Genomic DNA, 17,327 nt, shown 5'->3' on the forward strand with positions numbered 1-17,327 from the left:
TTTTGTAGCACGTTAACTTGTTATATGTATATTTTACCAAACTATAGTAGAATTTAAATTTTTATTTATATTAGGGTGTGCTAAGCCACTTTAAGTGTCATATAGATAAATTGAGAAAGAAGCCAAAATGAATGAAAATAGCCCACTTACTATAATGTATTTGGGACTGTAATACATTTCTATATTTTTGTATTAATTCTTCTAAAAATATTTATAACTCTAAAACATTATTCTGAAAAGACGTATATAAATAGTAAAATGTTGTAAATAATCTGGATGATAAGAACCATTCAATTCTACCCTCATATTTTCTATCTGTTTGAAACTCTATAATAACGAACTTAGGATTGAAAATATTTCTATAACTATTTGTGATATTGAACGAATAAGTTGTTCCAAAAATACAGTTTTGCTCAATACATTGCCAATGTAGAAAATTAAACATACAATTTTGACTTTTTGTAATTTAAAATGCAAAAGCCACCTTTATAGATTGCAAAATTTACATTTTCAAATATTCCTAAGACGAAATATGATAAATTACATACCGCTTCAAATTATCCAAATTTAAAAGTTTATTCAAAACTATTTGAAAATATACAACTTTTGGAATAAGATATGGTTTCTTTAATTGTACTTATTTACCATAATTTTTAATTTCTTTTATCAATGTATTGTGTTTTCTTATTTCAATTTTGGAAAACAAAAATGGTATGAATTATCAACTAATCTTACATAATTTGTTCCAAGATTCGATTGACAATGTTGTTTAGTTGTTTTAAACTCTGCCATCACAATATTGCCGAAATAATTTTGTTACTCCATCAGTTATTTAGAAAAATTTCAAATAAAAAACATTTAAAGAATATAAAAAGTTTTTATTAAGATTTTAATCAAATCTCAGCGGCCTATAATATTATTCCAATCAACAGAATCATTATATTCTTCCAAAAAAATATAGACTCAAGTACTGAGAATGACATGCTTTCTTTAATTGATAACGAATATTTTATTTAATGAGTTTTGAGGAAAGGTTTTGATATTTTGCAATGTAAAACCTATATATATATATATATATATATATATATATATATATATATATATATAATATATAACCTATATAAGAAATAGGAAAATAATAAACAATCTCTATATTTTTGCTGAAGATTAAAGTTTTTTTTGAAATATAATGCAAATTATAGTCAGAATGAAATTTATTATTGTTAAAAAAAATCTGACGAAGGTAGTGAATTTTTGGAACGTTTGTTTAAGTAGTATTTGACAGAATCAATTCCTTGCTGGTATTTAATATTTGTGTACAACATGAATGAACATCGATTGTTACTAATTTAGTATTTCCAGGAAGAGGTTGAGCTACATTTTTCACAAGGAGCAAAAAATCATTACTATTTTTCACGAAAGAAGGAAGATCAGTCAAAAATTCTTTTAAATGGTGATCAACGAATGAAGAAATTCTCTCAGTTGGAGAATATATTGAAGCTACAATTGGTCTTCCGTGTCCATTTGAAATTCTTGTGGATATTTGGCAATATGCATAATATTCAATATTTATTAGTGAATTGATGGAATGATCACCTAAGTTTTCTTGTAAGGTATTATTCTTTATATAATTAGATATTTTTTAACAACAATTTTCATTAAGATCTCTACTTAAAATTTTAGAAGTAGTTGTGTCACTCAGTTTTCTTTCTGCTTCAGCAATATAATCCTTTATTCGTTATTACAGTCACATCTCCCTTGTCAGCGGAAGTTTTATTATGTCCTTGTTATTTTTTAAAGAATTTATAGCTATTTGCTGCATTTTTGTTAAATTATCGTTTTTTGGTAAAGTATTTACAAATGAAGGATCAGAAATGTTAGAAATAATTATATTTAAAAACTCCTCTACAGGGTGATCTGGATTCAAAGCTGCATGATCGCAATCTGAAGGTGGCTTAAATTTCAAGAGAGATTGGTGAATCTTCTCATCTGCTTCTTTATTTTGATTCTTTTTTAAAAAGTAATGCTTAATTCTATCTTTTCTGGAAATCTAACGCACCAGAAACCAATTTTATGTGGTCGAATTGTGGAGTTGGTTCAAAGTTAGGCCATTTAGTAATAGTATCAATTTAATTTTGTGTTAAAGTGTAGTTGGATAAATTAATATAGTTTTTTCGTTTGGGGTGAAGTGATACATTTAGATTCAAAACAATTATCTATGTTAGCAGTTGGTTCTTAGTCATATATTGTTGCAAGTAAAGATTGATTCAACATAAAATTATTATTATTTTAAAAACTTTTAACGTAAATTGATGTTACATGGATGTTAAGCATGGAGTTAATAAGGTCGGGTAAGGACGAACGGAGGGTATCCCTAACATAAGGGAAGAGGATCGTTTCGTTTCCGAAGTAGAGCTTATCTGTGAATTCCACTCCTTAAAAGGATATTGTAGCGTCTCAATTATTTCAGTAATTAACGTCTTCTCTACGTGGTTTTCTGACTTTGAAATCATTCGTTGATTTTCAACTACGAATAATGTATGCGTATGTATGTTATAAAACATTTAACTATAGATAATAAAGAATAGAGAGAATATTTTTTGCATAGACACAATACTTCTATTTTCGAAACATGGATGTGTATTCAACTAACTAATACTATTTCAATTGCTAACACACGAACGTATTATTATGTAGACAGATGTTACTTTTAAGCGTCTGTGTCGTTAGATAGAACCTTATATAGCCGACACATTAAACAGAGTCGATATCATTATCATTCCCATTTAAGTAACGATATTAGTTATTTATTGTAAGTTTTATATTTCAGTATTATAGCCTTTCTTAAAGAATTATAATATATTAATTATAATATTATAATTTCAAAATTATTTAATATAATTATGTTATAATATAAAATATTATAACACTCTTAAAAAATTTATCATAAGCATACTGCAAGAAATAAAAGTTTATGGACAGATTTACAATAAATATATACGTCGTGCTATGTTTGAATTAATGTTAGATGGAATAGTAAAAAATCGAACAGTGTCTAATTTTGTTATCTATTGGCGATGCCGAGACTGTTTTATCTAGAGTTTGGGGACGGGTCGATTGACTACATGAAATGAAATGAAATAATGAAAATGAAATAATGAAAATGAAATAATGGTTTATTCCAATAATTGTATACACATGATTAATAGAACTAAAAAAAAAAAAAAAAAAAAAAAAAAAAAAAAAACGCTGGAATGCCTGGCCACTTTTACAAGTAATTTGGTCAGTTAAAACACAAATATAAATTGTTACTTCTTGAATCCAGGTCTAATGTTCAAGTTGCTGCCAGCTGAGACGCACTCTGTGGCGTCTGTCAGACTTAGCTGACTCCACTCCAGCAGATAAGACTTAATCAAAAACATAATTGCTTAATAACTAAAACTACAGTATACAAAGTATGTATTACTCAGAGTACAAAATATGAAGGCACAGTTAATTAGAATGAAAACAAACATTTCTTAAAATATTTAATTTTACATAAAAAAGCATATAATAGTCCATTCTTGAAAACGCAATATTGTAATGACCAAACAACCAAAATTTTACTTTCAGACAAATAATATGCTTTATATTATTAGTTTCTTTTATATGTTGAGGTATATTAAATAAAGAATGGTCCATTATATATATATATAAAAAGGATTTAAATAATGATGTATTAACTCCCGGTAAATAACCTCAGAACCTTAAAAACGTAAAGATGCTGAATAGGCTGTATTTTAAATCTACATACAAATGAAAAGAACTGTAACACTTTTTCTTACCTAGTAATGTTTGTAGAAAATGAATTTGAACAACCCTTAGTTTGTTTATAAAATACTCCTGTGCCCCCCCCCCACAACAAAGTAATCCATATCGCATTCTAGAATCAATTAAAGAAAATTATAAAGATCTTAATAGGTCTTTGGAGCAAAATAAAAAAGAAGAATTTGCTTATCGATTTTGACAAAATATCTTTAATATGCATTTCCTAATTTAGTTTTTCGTCTAATCTTACTCCTAGATATTTGAAAGTCAGCACTTTAGTGATGTTATTGCAACAACATTTTAGCATTAAACAATCAGTATAGTGATATTTTTAATCTGTTACTAAGATAAATCTCTTAAATTCGAAATTGACATGCTTTGTCTTATTAACATTAATAAACATTTTATTTATTGAACACTATTTTCTAAGTGATCTCAAATCATCTGTCACGTCATTAGATAAAGTTTCTATCTAACATTCATAACATTTCAAACAATCCGATACACCATCATCAAACTCATTTTAGTCTAGAAGTAAGTGAAGATTTACGTAGAATTGTACAATAAATATAATAATTATTGTATTCTTGAGATATCGTGCGAACAGACTAACAGAGAGACATATAGAAGGATAGAAATAGAATTTTTCACTTAGCGCTCAGTAAAAATGTAGTTTAATACGTCTACAATTTAAATAACTTTATGAAAAACAGCTATCACGATTTTTTTTGTAATTTGCAAACACTAAAACTTAGGTATGATAGTTCAGTTCTAATTCAACTATATGTTACAAAGTTTTATTATAATTCATATACAAAAAGTATACCCTAACTTGTTTGTTTACAACCATAACTAATATTATATTAATTAACTACGGAATACATTCTCAGTTAAATACATTTATTAGCCGTAATGTTTTCATATATTAATAAAAAATCTAAGACGTGAATCTACTACTACAGAATTAGGCAAAAACTTTATTTAGAGGGTACATGTAAATATATCATATCTGCCTTCTATATTCAGTAAAGTTGCCATGGTAACGCTCATACCCTTCTACCTGAGAGGTGGAGAATTTCCTGGAATTATAATTCCATATATTGTTGGCCCGACGGCAAACAGGTAAATCAGGTTATCAATATCGGGTTCAATCTTCAATCCAATTTTAATATAGTTTTCCGTCCTAGGTTGCGTATAAAGGTTGCTTTAGTAGATAAACACGGAAAACTATTAATACATTTTAGTTAACTGAGCGAATGTAACTTGCGTTAATGTACAAATTTTATTTACATTAAATTGTATAAATGGCAATAGCCTTATTTAATTTCAATAAACATTGAATCGCAAAAAGTACTTGCTCCGCCGGGAGTCGAACCCGGATCTCAAGTACTTTTTTTACGTTTATTGAAATTAAATAAGGCTATTGCCATTTATACAATTTAATGTATATATATATATATATATTTAATACATATACACACACAGATATATATATATATCTATATATTTATTTATATATATATGTATATATATATATATATTTATTTATATATATATATATCTATTTACTAAAGTATATATATATATATATATATATATATATAAGTAGATAGTAATATGGGGTTCCTGGCGCACTTTCGGAGCCGACCGAAAAGCAATGTAAAATACTGTTCAATGTACCATAAAGGAAGCTGAGAAATAACACAGCAAATCTCAATGAAAAATTAACCGAATCTACAGTCGTTCGTCTCCAAAAGCGATCGGTACATTACTATCTACTCTGAGGAATGAAAAATTAACCAAATCTACAGCTGTTTGCTTCTACTTTCTTAAGCTGTGCTTTGTAAAATGTTGTCAAATCTGCTACGAATAAAGGATTTATCTTAATAAAAATTTAATCAATTTAAAACATTTTTACTAAAAACATACTGTACTTTAATAAAAAACTTTTCTACTAAATAAACAACATGAACTCACCAAGCTCTCTTCAGTTTCTAGCATTTCAAAAACTTACAAAGAAAGACAATTTTAACGAGTTCAACGAATTACCAAAACATTTTAAAGAACAGTTGATACTTTCCTTAAATGATACAGAATTCAAAGAACTTGTAAAGTCTTTTGCAGAAAAAATGTCTAATGGAGTGTTTTACTATCGGCAAAAAACTAAAAAAGTAAGGGATTACATATTTAATATAATTACGAAAGATATTGAAAAGAAAGTAAAAAAATAAACAAACAGAGAGTTTTCATCGTTTTTTTATGACATTTTTCCCATATTATACGTTCTTTCAAGATAATCAAGACTTAATTGATGAATTTCTTAGGAATTTTTGTGAGTATCAAGATTTATCAACACAATTCATTAAAGAGCATTATAGAATTTTTCTTATAGAATATAGCCACATTTTGTGTGAAACAAAAGGTATTACTGTAGATAATATTCCATGTGGATTCCTATGAAGAAAGACACCAACTATGGTTATCAAAAACAGTACTATGACGTGGGGAGGGGACTGCAAGTTTTAGAGTTAAGACTTTATTCTACAAAGTTAATTGTTATAATTTCTTTATCTTTTATAGTCTTCTTTCCAGTAACAATCAAGTGTAATTTTTCATTTTTGTTTAATTCTTTAATCTTTTTTTCATCCAAAACAGTCAAAAATCTGTTCGGCAAGTGTACTTTACAATCTTCCAACTCGGCAATTATTGTAAACCCGAATTTATCTTTCATTTTTCTCCAAATTCAAGATTCTATGTTTCTTCCTTTCTTCCAATTCATTTAACTTCTTATACTCTTTAAACTTACATTCTCCAATATCATTTAACTTCTTTTGCCAATGTAGAAAATTAAACATACAAATTTTGACTTTTTGTAATTTAAAATGCAAAAGCCACCTTTATAGATTGCAAAATTTACATTTTCAAATATTCCTAAGACGAAATATGATAAATTACATACCGCTTCAAATTATCCAAATTTAAAAGTTTATTCAAAACTATTTGAAAATATACAACTTTTGGAATAAGATATGGTTTCTTTAATTGTACTTATTTACCATAATTTTTAATTTCTTTTATCAATGTATTGTGTTTTCTTATTTCAATTTTGGAAAACAAAAATGGTATGAATTATCAACTAATCTTACATAATTTGTTCCAAGATTCGATTGACAATGTTGTTTAGTTGTTTTAAACTCTGCCATCACAATATTGCCGAAATAATTTTGTTACTCCATCAGTTATAGAGAAAAATTTCAAATAAAAAACATTTAAAGAATATAAAAAGTTTTTATTAAGATTTTAATCAAATCTCAGCGGCCTATAATATTATTCCAATCAACAGAAATCATTATATTCTTCCAAAAAAATATAGACTCAAGTACTGAGAATGACATGCTTTCTTTAATTGATAACGAATATTTTATTTAATGAGTTTTGAGGAAAGGTTTTGATATTTTGCAATGTAAAACCTATATATATATATATATATATATATATATATATATATATATATATATATATATAATATAACCTATATAAGAAATAGGAAATAATAAACAATCTCTATATTTTTGCTGAAGATTAAAGTTTTTTTTGAAATATAATGCAAATTATAGTCAGAATGAAATTTATTATTGTTAAAAGAAATCTGACGAAGGTAGTGAATTTTTGGAACGTTTGTTTAAGTAGTATTTGACAGAATCAATTCCTTGCTGGTATTTAATATTTGTGTACAACATGAATGAACATCGATTGTTACTAATTTAGTATTTCCAGGAAGAGGTTGAGCTACATTTTTTCACAAGGAGCAAAAAATCATTACTATTTTTCACGAAAGAAGGAAGATCAGTCAAAAATTATTTTAAATGGTGATCAACGAATGAAGAAATTCTTTTAGTTGGAGAATGTATTGAAGCTACAATTGGTCTTCCGTGTCCATTTGAAATTCTTGTGGATATTAGGCAATATGCATAATATTCAATATTTATTATTGAATTGATGGAATGATCACCTAAGTTTTCTTGTAAGGTATTATTCTTTTATAAAATTAGATATTTTTTTAACAACAATTTTCATTAAGATCTCTACTTAAAATTTTAGAAGTAGTTGTGTCACTCAGTTTTCTTTCTGCTTCAGCAATATAATCCTTTATTCGTTATTACAGTCACATCTCCCTTGTCAGCGGAAGTTTTATTATGTCCTTGTTATTTTTTAAAGAATTTATAGCTATTTGCTGCATTTTTGTTAAATTATCGTTTTTTGGTAAAAGTATTTACAAATGAAGGATCAGAAAATGTTAGAAATAATTATATTTAAAAACTCCTCTACAGGGTGATCTGGATTCAAAGCTGCATGATCGCAATCTGAAGGTGGCTTAAATTTCAAGAGAGATTGGTGAATCTTCTCATCTGCTTCTTTATTTTGATTCTTTTTTAAAAAGTAATGCTTAATTCTATCTTTTCTGGAAATCTAACGCACCAGAAACCAATTTTATGTGGTCGAATTGTGGAGTTGGTTCAAAGTTAGGCCATTTAGTAATAGTATCAATTTCATTTTGGGTGAAGTGATACATTTAGATTCAAAACAATTATCTATGTTAGCAGTTGGTTCTTAGTCATATATTGTTGCAAGTAAAGATTGATTCAACATAAAATTATTATTATTTTAAAAACTTTTAACGTAAATTGATGTTACGTGGATGTTAAGCATGGAGTTAATAAGGTCGGGTAAGGACGAACGGAGGGTATCCCTAACATAAGGGAAGAGGATCGTTTCGTTTCCGAAGTAGAGCTTATCTGTGAATTCCACTTCCTTAAAAGGATATTGTAGCGTCTCAATTATTTCAGTAATTAACGTCTTCTCTACGTGGTTTTCTGACTTTGAAATCATTCGTTGATTTTCAACTACGAATAATGTATGCGTATGTATGTTATAAAACATTTAACTATAGATAATAAAGAATAGAGAGAATATTTTTTGCATAGACACAATACTTCTATTTTCGAAACATGGATGTGTATTCAACTAAACTAATACTATTTCAATTGCTAACACACGAACGTATTATTATGTAGACAGATGTTACTTTTAAGCGTCTGTGTCGTTAGATAGAACCTTATATAGCCGACACATTAAACAGAGTCGATATCATTATCATTCCCATTTATGTAACGATATTAGTTATTTATTGTAAGTTTTATATTTCAGTATTATAGCCTTTCTTAAAGAATTATAATATATTAATTATAATATTATAATTTCAAAATTATTTAATATAATTTATGTTATAATATAAAATATTATAACACTCTTAAAAAATGTATCATAAGCATACTGCAAGAAATAAAAGTTTATGGACAGATTTACAATAAAATATATACGTCGTGCTATGTTTGAATTAATGTTAGATGGAATAGTAAAAATTCGAACAGTGTCTAATTTTGTTATCTATTGGCGATGCCGAGACTGTTTTATCTAGAGTTTGGGACGGGTCGATTGACTACATGAAATGAAATGAAATAATGAAAATGAAATAATGAAAATGAAATAATGGTTTATTTCCAATAATTGTATACACATGATTAATAGAACTAAAAAAAAAAAAAAAAAAAAAAAAAAACGCTGGAATGCCTGGCCACTTTTACAAGTAATTTGGTCAGTTAAAACACAAAATATAAATTGTTACTTCTTGAATCCAGGTCTAATGTTCAAGTTGCTGCCAGCTGAGACGCACTCTGTGGCGTCTGTCAGACTTAGCTGACTCCACTCCAGCAGATAAGACTTAATCAAAAACATAATTGCTTAATAACTAAAACTACAGTATACAAAGTATGTATTACTCAGAGTACAAAATATGAAGGCACAGTTAATTAGAATGAAAACAAACATTTCTTAAAATATTTAATTTTACATAAAAAAGCATATAATAGTCCATTCTTGAAAACGCAATATTGTAATGACCAAACAACCAAAATTTTACTTTCAGACAAATAATATGCTTTATATTATTAGTTTCTTTTATATGTTGAGGTATATTAAATAAAGAAATGGTCCATTATATATATATATACAAGGATTTAAATAATGATGTATTAACTCCCGGTAAATAACCTCAGAACCTTAAAAACGTAAAGATGCTGAATAGGCTATATTTTAAATCTATATACAAATGAAAAAGAACTGTAACACTTTTTCTTACCTAGTAATGTTTGTAGAAAATGAATTTGAACAACCCTTAGTTTGTTTATAACATACTCCTGTGCCCCCCCCCACAACAAAGTAATCCATATCGCATTCTAGAATCAATTAAAGAAAATTATAAAGATCTTAATAGGTCTTTGGAGCAAAATAAAAAAGAAGAATTTGCTTATCGATTTTGACAAAAATATCTTTAATATGCATTTCCTAATTTAGTTTTTCGTCTAATTCTTACTCCTAGATATTTGAAAGTCAGCACTTTAGTGATGTTATTGCAACAAACATTTTAGCATTAAACAATCAGTATAGTGATATTTTTAATCTGTTACTAAGATAAATCTCTTAAATTCGAAATTGACATGCTTTGTCTTATTAACATTAATAAACATTTTATTTATTGAACACTATTTTCTAAGTGATCTCAAATCATCTGACACGTCATTAGATAAAGTTTCTATCTAACATTCATAACATTTCAAACAATCCGATACACCATCATCAAAACTCATTTTAGTCTAGAAGTAAGTGAAGATTTACGTAGAATTGTACAATAAATATAATAATTATTGTATTCTTGAGATATCGTGCGAACAGACTAACAGAGAGACATATAGAAGGATAGAAATAGAATTTTTCACTTAGCGCTCAGTAAAAATGTAGTTTAATACGTCTACAATTTAAATAACTTTATGAAAAACAGCTATCACGATTTTTTTTGTAATTTGCAAACACTAAAACTTAGGTATGATAGTTCAGTTCTAATTCAACTATATGTTACAAAGTTTTATTATAATTCATATACAAAAAGTATACCCTAACTTGTTTGTTTACAACCATAACTAATATTATATTAATTAACTACGGAATACATTCTCAGTTAAATACATTTATTAGCCGTAATGTTTTCATATATTAATAAAAAAAATCTAAGGACGTGAATCTACTACTACAGAATTAGGCAAAAACTTTATTTAGAGGGTACATGTAAATATATCATATCTGCCTTCTATATTCAGTAAAGTTGCCATGGTTAACGCTCATACCCTTCTACCTGAGAGGTGGAGAATTTCCTGGAATTATAATTCCATATATTGTTGGCCCGACGGCAAACAGGTAAATCAGGTTATCAATATCGGGTTCAATCTTCAATCAACTTTAATATAGTTTCCGTCCTAGGTTGCGTATAAAGGTTGCTTTTAGTGGATAAACACGGAAAACTATTAATAAATTTTAGTTAACTGAGCGAATGTAACTTGCGTTAATGTACAAAATTTTATTTACATTAAATTGTATAAATGGCAATAGCCTTATTTAATTTCAATAAACATTGAATCGCAAAAAGTACTTGCTCCGCCGGGAGTCGAACCCGGATCTCAAGTACTTTTTTTACGTTTATTGAAATTAAATAAGGCTATTGCCATTTATACAATTTAATGTATATATATATATATATATTTAATACATATACACACACAGATATATATATATATATATCTATATATTTATTTATATATATATGTATATATATATATATATATTTATTTATATATATATATATATCTATTTACTAAAGTATATATATATATATATATATATATATATATAAGTAGATAGTAATATGGGGTTCCTGGCGCACTTTCGGAGCCGACCGAAAAGCAATGTAAAATACTGTTCAATGTACCATAAAGGAAGCTGAGAAATAACACAGCAAATCTCAATGAAAAATTAACCGAATCTACAGTCGTTCGTCTCCAAAAGCGATCGGTACATTACTATCTACTCTGAGGAATGAAAAATTAACCAAATCTACAGCTGTTTGCTTCTACTTTCTTAAGCTGTGCTTTGTAAAATGTTGTCAAATCTGCTACGAATAAAGGATTTATCTTAATAAAATTTTAATCAATTTAAAACATTTTTACTAAAAACATACTGTACTTTAATAAAAAACTTTTCTACTAAATAAACAACATGAACTCACCAAGCTCTCTTCAGTTTCTAGCATTTCAAAAACTTACAAAGAAAGACAATTTTAACGAGTTCAACGAAATTACCAAAAACATTTTAAAGAACAGTTGATACTTTCCTTAAATGATACAGAATTCAAAGAACTTGTAAAGTCTTTTGCAGAAAAAATGTCTAATGGAGTGTTTTACTATCGGCAAAAAACTAAAAAAGTAAGGGATTACATATTTAATATAATTACGAAAGATATTGAAAAGAAAGTAAAAAATAAACAAACAGAGAGTTTTCATCGTTTTTTTTATGACATTTTTCCCATATTATACGTTCTTTCAAGATAATCAAGACTTAATTGATGAATTTCTTAGGAATTTTTGTGAGTATCAAGATTTATCAACACAATTCATTAAAGAGCATTATAGAATTTTTCTTATAGAATATAGCCACATTTTGTGTGAAACAAAAGGTATTACTGTAGATAATATTCCATGTGATTCCTATGAAGAAAGACACCAACTATGGTTATCAAAACAGTACTATGACGTGGGGAGGGACTGCAAGTTTTAGAGTTAAGACTTTATTCTACAAAGTTAATTGTTATAATTTCTTTATCTTTTTATAGTCTTCTTTCCAGTAACAATCAAGTGTAATTTTTCATTTTTGTTTAATTCTTTAATCTTTTTTTCATCCAAAACAGTCAAAAAATCTGTTCGGCAAGTGTACTTTACAATCTTCCAACTCGGCAATTATTGTAAACCCGAATTTATCTTTCATTTTCTCCAAATTCAAGATTCTATGTTTCTTCCTTTCTTCCAATTCATTTAACTTCTTATACTCTTTAAACTTACATTCTCCAATATCATTTAACTCTTTCAAGAAACTCCATTTAAATAGAAAAAATTCAAAGTCAAAAAGTGCAAAACCATTTTCTCGGTCGACCTTTTTCTCCTCCCTCTGTCTCTTTCTCTCTCCCTCTCTTTTTATGCCTATGACACGATCACTTCTGCCGTTTATAGGCTAGGATCTATATTCAGGCTAGAGAGAGAGAGAAGAGCGAGATACGGATAGAGAAATGGTTCCGGAATACGATCTGAATACTTCTGAACTTGGTGTTTCTCCGCTATGGCCACTCGCATTGAAACAGTTCAGAAGTAAACTTCCTAACCGACCAAACCGAATTCGCGGACATATATACTCAGCAAACACAATACAAACAGCCCATCGAGAAGTAAAAATTTAAGAAATTAATTTAAAATATAATTTGAAAATTACAAGTAACAAAATGTACGCATATTTAAAATAGGTAAAATTATCTAACATTTTGAAAAAGAAAAATGTTATAATAGTAAACGGGAACACAATTTTTATTCTTAAAAGCAAATCTGCATTACCGACATTTTAGTTCCGAAAGATTGCGCTGTGTGTATCAATGACAGTCGATGTGTGCTACTACAGACCGACTATCACGATAATCGCTTCGCCTGCGTCATATCCGTAGTGATATCACGCCGTGAGAGGCGCAATCGTTGGTTTACAAGCACCATTTAGTTAAATAAATTTTTTCTATCTAAATGGATCGCGAAAAAAATATCATGTCCGTTCTGCAAAAAAAGAAATTTTAAGAAAAAACTATGATCGCCATTATAATTCTAAAAGTCACGAAAAAAACAAGCAAAATTTACGATAATGAACTAAATTATTTAAGACAATGGGCTAGAGAAAATAAAATTGCCGATCACGAAAACATGTTTAATATTGAGAAATTACGTGAATTAAAGAGAAATTTCAAAGTTGAAAAGAAAAATCTCGACCTATTTAATGATGAAAAACTTCATTCAATAGCTGAAAAGTTGGCTATCGGTACTAACGATAAAACCAAGTCTGAAATGATCGAAGAAATTGATAAAACTCTTAAAGTAAAATCCGAAAATATCATTGATGTAGAAGTTTTTATCCTCAATACACGGTCTTTTCAAGCAATACATTTTAACAAACTTGAACGACAATTCCATGTCAATTTACAAATATCTTTCAATTATGCGGTCAGAAATTAAAAGTTTAATCGAGAAATTTCAAGAAAATGTTAAAAATATGAAGGGCTATCTCTCTTTGGAATGTGAATACGAACGAACTTTAGTGAATGGTGAACCGCAAAACATGTCTAATGTATTTTACTATCAAAGCAGACGAAATCTTTGACGTAAACGACTTTATTACTAAGCAAATTTAATAAATTAACACATCGAGAACAAACGAATAATCTAAATAAAGGTTCCGGATGGACATTTAAAAGTTGTAAACAACTAGTTTTGAGCCTTAACAAACAAACACGAAATGATGAATGCAGGATCATACATCGATTTACCAAAGAATATCAAAGATAAAAAAGCTTGTATAAATATAAAAAATAGAGATGATTTTTGCTTTATTTACTCAATAAGATGTGCTATTGAAAAAACCAGAAAGAGACTGTGAACGTGTAAAGCAATACGAAAAATTTGTGAATGACGAAATATTTTCAGGTTTTGAGTATCCAATGTCTCTGAAAGATATACAAATATTTGAAAAACGAAGCTACAATTCCAAGTATAAGTATCCAACAATGTCTATCAATGTCTACAGTTTTGATGAAAATATTAACATTGTTCCATTACAAATTTCTGAAAAAATATGACGCTGAAACAAACATTGATTTATTGTATGTTAAACAAGATGATAAATCTCATTATGTTTTGATAACCGATTTAAATAAGCTTGTTTCTTCGCAGTTGTCTAAACATAAAGAAAGAAAATTTTTGTGTAGAAAGATGTTTAAGCCATTTTTACAAATCTGGAGATTTAACAGATCATTTAGAAATTTGTAAAAATCATGAAGTTTGTAAGCCAATTATGCCATTTCCAGGTCAAACAACTAAATTTACTAATTATCAAAAGAAATTTAACCATCCGTACGTAATTTATATGGACTTTGAGAGCATATTAGAAAAAATTCCGACATGCAAGAACAATCCACAAAGATCGACTACAACCAAGATTCAGAGGCACATTCCTTATGGTTTTACTCTATATTTAGTGTCGAATGTGACCAATCGTATGCACAAGCCGATATGTTATCGAGCAAAAAATGAAGAAGATTTGAAAAACGTCCCGACAAAATTGTTTGAAGAACTCAATAAATTATCGAAATACATAGCGAAAAAATATAATTCTAAGAACATGAAACCTATGAAATTGACAGAAGAAGAAGAAATTTCGTATCAAAATTCAAACGTTTGTCATATCTGTGAATGGTCTGCTTATGATGTTGGGTCAATTCAGTATGGTTTTACTCCTGATAGTTGGAAAGATAAGAGTTATAATAAAGTGAGAGATCATTGTCATTTAACCGGCAAGTTTCGAGGCGCAGCTCATGCATGTTGCAATCTAAATTTGAAATTTCCTCAGAATATTCCCGTTTTCTGCCACAATATGTCAAATTACGATACTCATTTGTACATAAAAGAATTGGCTAAACAATATGGAAATGTTGATTTGATTGCAAACACCGATGAAAAATATATAAATTATTCTGTAAATTCTGGATATGGCTATGAATTCGAAGGTGATAAGCCAAGAAAATTCATCAAGTTTTCGTTTGTAGACACGTTCAGATTCATGGTCTCGTCTATAGAAAAGTTAGCTAAAAATCTAAAGAGAGAAGACTAATTCAAACATACAAATCATTTTATACAAGATGGAAGAATATTGAATGAGATAATAGAAAGACAGCCAAATGACGACGACGAGATTTTTAAAATTCTATCTGGAAAAAGGAATATTTCCCTATGAAATTTATCGACAGTATTGAAAAACTTGATTACACAGAAGAATTGAGAATTCAAGATTTCTATTCACTTTTGACAGATGAGAGCATATCTGAGAAAGATTTTCAACACTACTTAAATGTTTGGAACAAATTAAAAGAGAAAAATCTAGGAAATTACTCTGATCTCTATAACATTCAAGATGTTCTATTGCTCGCTGATATCTTTGAAAATTTTAGGAATATTTGTTTGAATTGCTATAAGCTTGATCCAGCACACTATCTAACAGCTCCCAGTCTTGCATGGGATGCTATGTTAAAATTAACGAAGATAGAATTACAATTAATTAGTGATTATAATATGTATTTGATGATCGAAAAAGGTATTCGCGGAGGCATTTCTCAGTGTATTAAAACGATATGTGAAAGCAAATAACAAATATTTAAAAGATTTTGATAAGACAAAGCCCGAAAACTATTTACTCTATCTCGATGCAAACAACCTTTATGGGTATGGTCTTATGCAAAAACTGCCGTTTAGTGATATCAAGTGGATGGATCCTAAAACGTATACAAAAGAAGAGTGGCAAGAAACAATTTTAGAACTCACTGGCGACGAAGATTATGGCTATATTCTCGAAGTCGATCTTGGATATCCAACAAATTTACACGAACATCACAAGGATTTACCTCTTGCTCCAGAACATTTTAAAAACAAACTTTGCACAACTCTACTGGAATAAAACTGAATACGTTGTTCATTCGAGAAATTTGAAGTTCTATTTGGAACAAGGTATGATTTTGAAACATGTGAATAGAGTTATTGCATTCGATCAGAAGCCTTTTATGAAAGAGTACATTGATTTTAATACTAATATGAGGACCAAAGCTACAAGTGACTTTGAGAAGGATTTTTATAAGCTGATGAACAACTCAGTTTTTGGAAAAAGTATGGAAAATGTGCGAAATAGATGCGATATTAGACTAGGAAATGAAGAATTTTCATTGAAACAGGCCAAGAAAACGAACTTCAAAAGCTTCACTATCTTTGACGACAACTGTATAGCGAGTCACATGTACAAACAGAAAGTTAAAATTTAACAAGCCGATTTACATAGGGTTTTCAGTACTTGATTTGTCAAAGTTGTTAATGTATGAGTTTTATTATGAAAAATTAAAGAGTTTTGATCCAGATTTGAATCTGTGTTACATGGATACAGACAGTTATTTTCTAGAATTGAAACGAGATACTTTTAAAATTATTAAAGAAAATATAGATGACTTTGATACAAGTGATTATCCAAAAGATCATGAATGTTTCACTACTAAAAATAAGAAGGTTAATAGGGAAATTCAAAGATGAGTTAAATAGCGAAGTTTTAGAAGAATTTTGTGGTTTAAGGTCTAAGATGTACTCGTACAAATATCTAGATAAAAACCCAGTTAGGTGTAAAGGGATTAAGAGAAGCGTTGTAAATAAAACAATAAATATCGAAAACTTAAAGAAATGTTTGTTCGAAGATAAAGAAGAATTTAGGGAGATGACAGTCATCAAAAGTTA

The sequence above is a fragment of the Homalodisca vitripennis genome, chromosome 2, assembly GCF_021130785.1.
Source record: "Homalodisca vitripennis isolate AUS2020 chromosome 2, UT_GWSS_2.1, whole genome shotgun sequence".
Taxonomy (NCBI): domain Eukaryota; kingdom Metazoa; phylum Arthropoda; class Insecta; order Hemiptera; family Cicadellidae; genus Homalodisca; species Homalodisca vitripennis.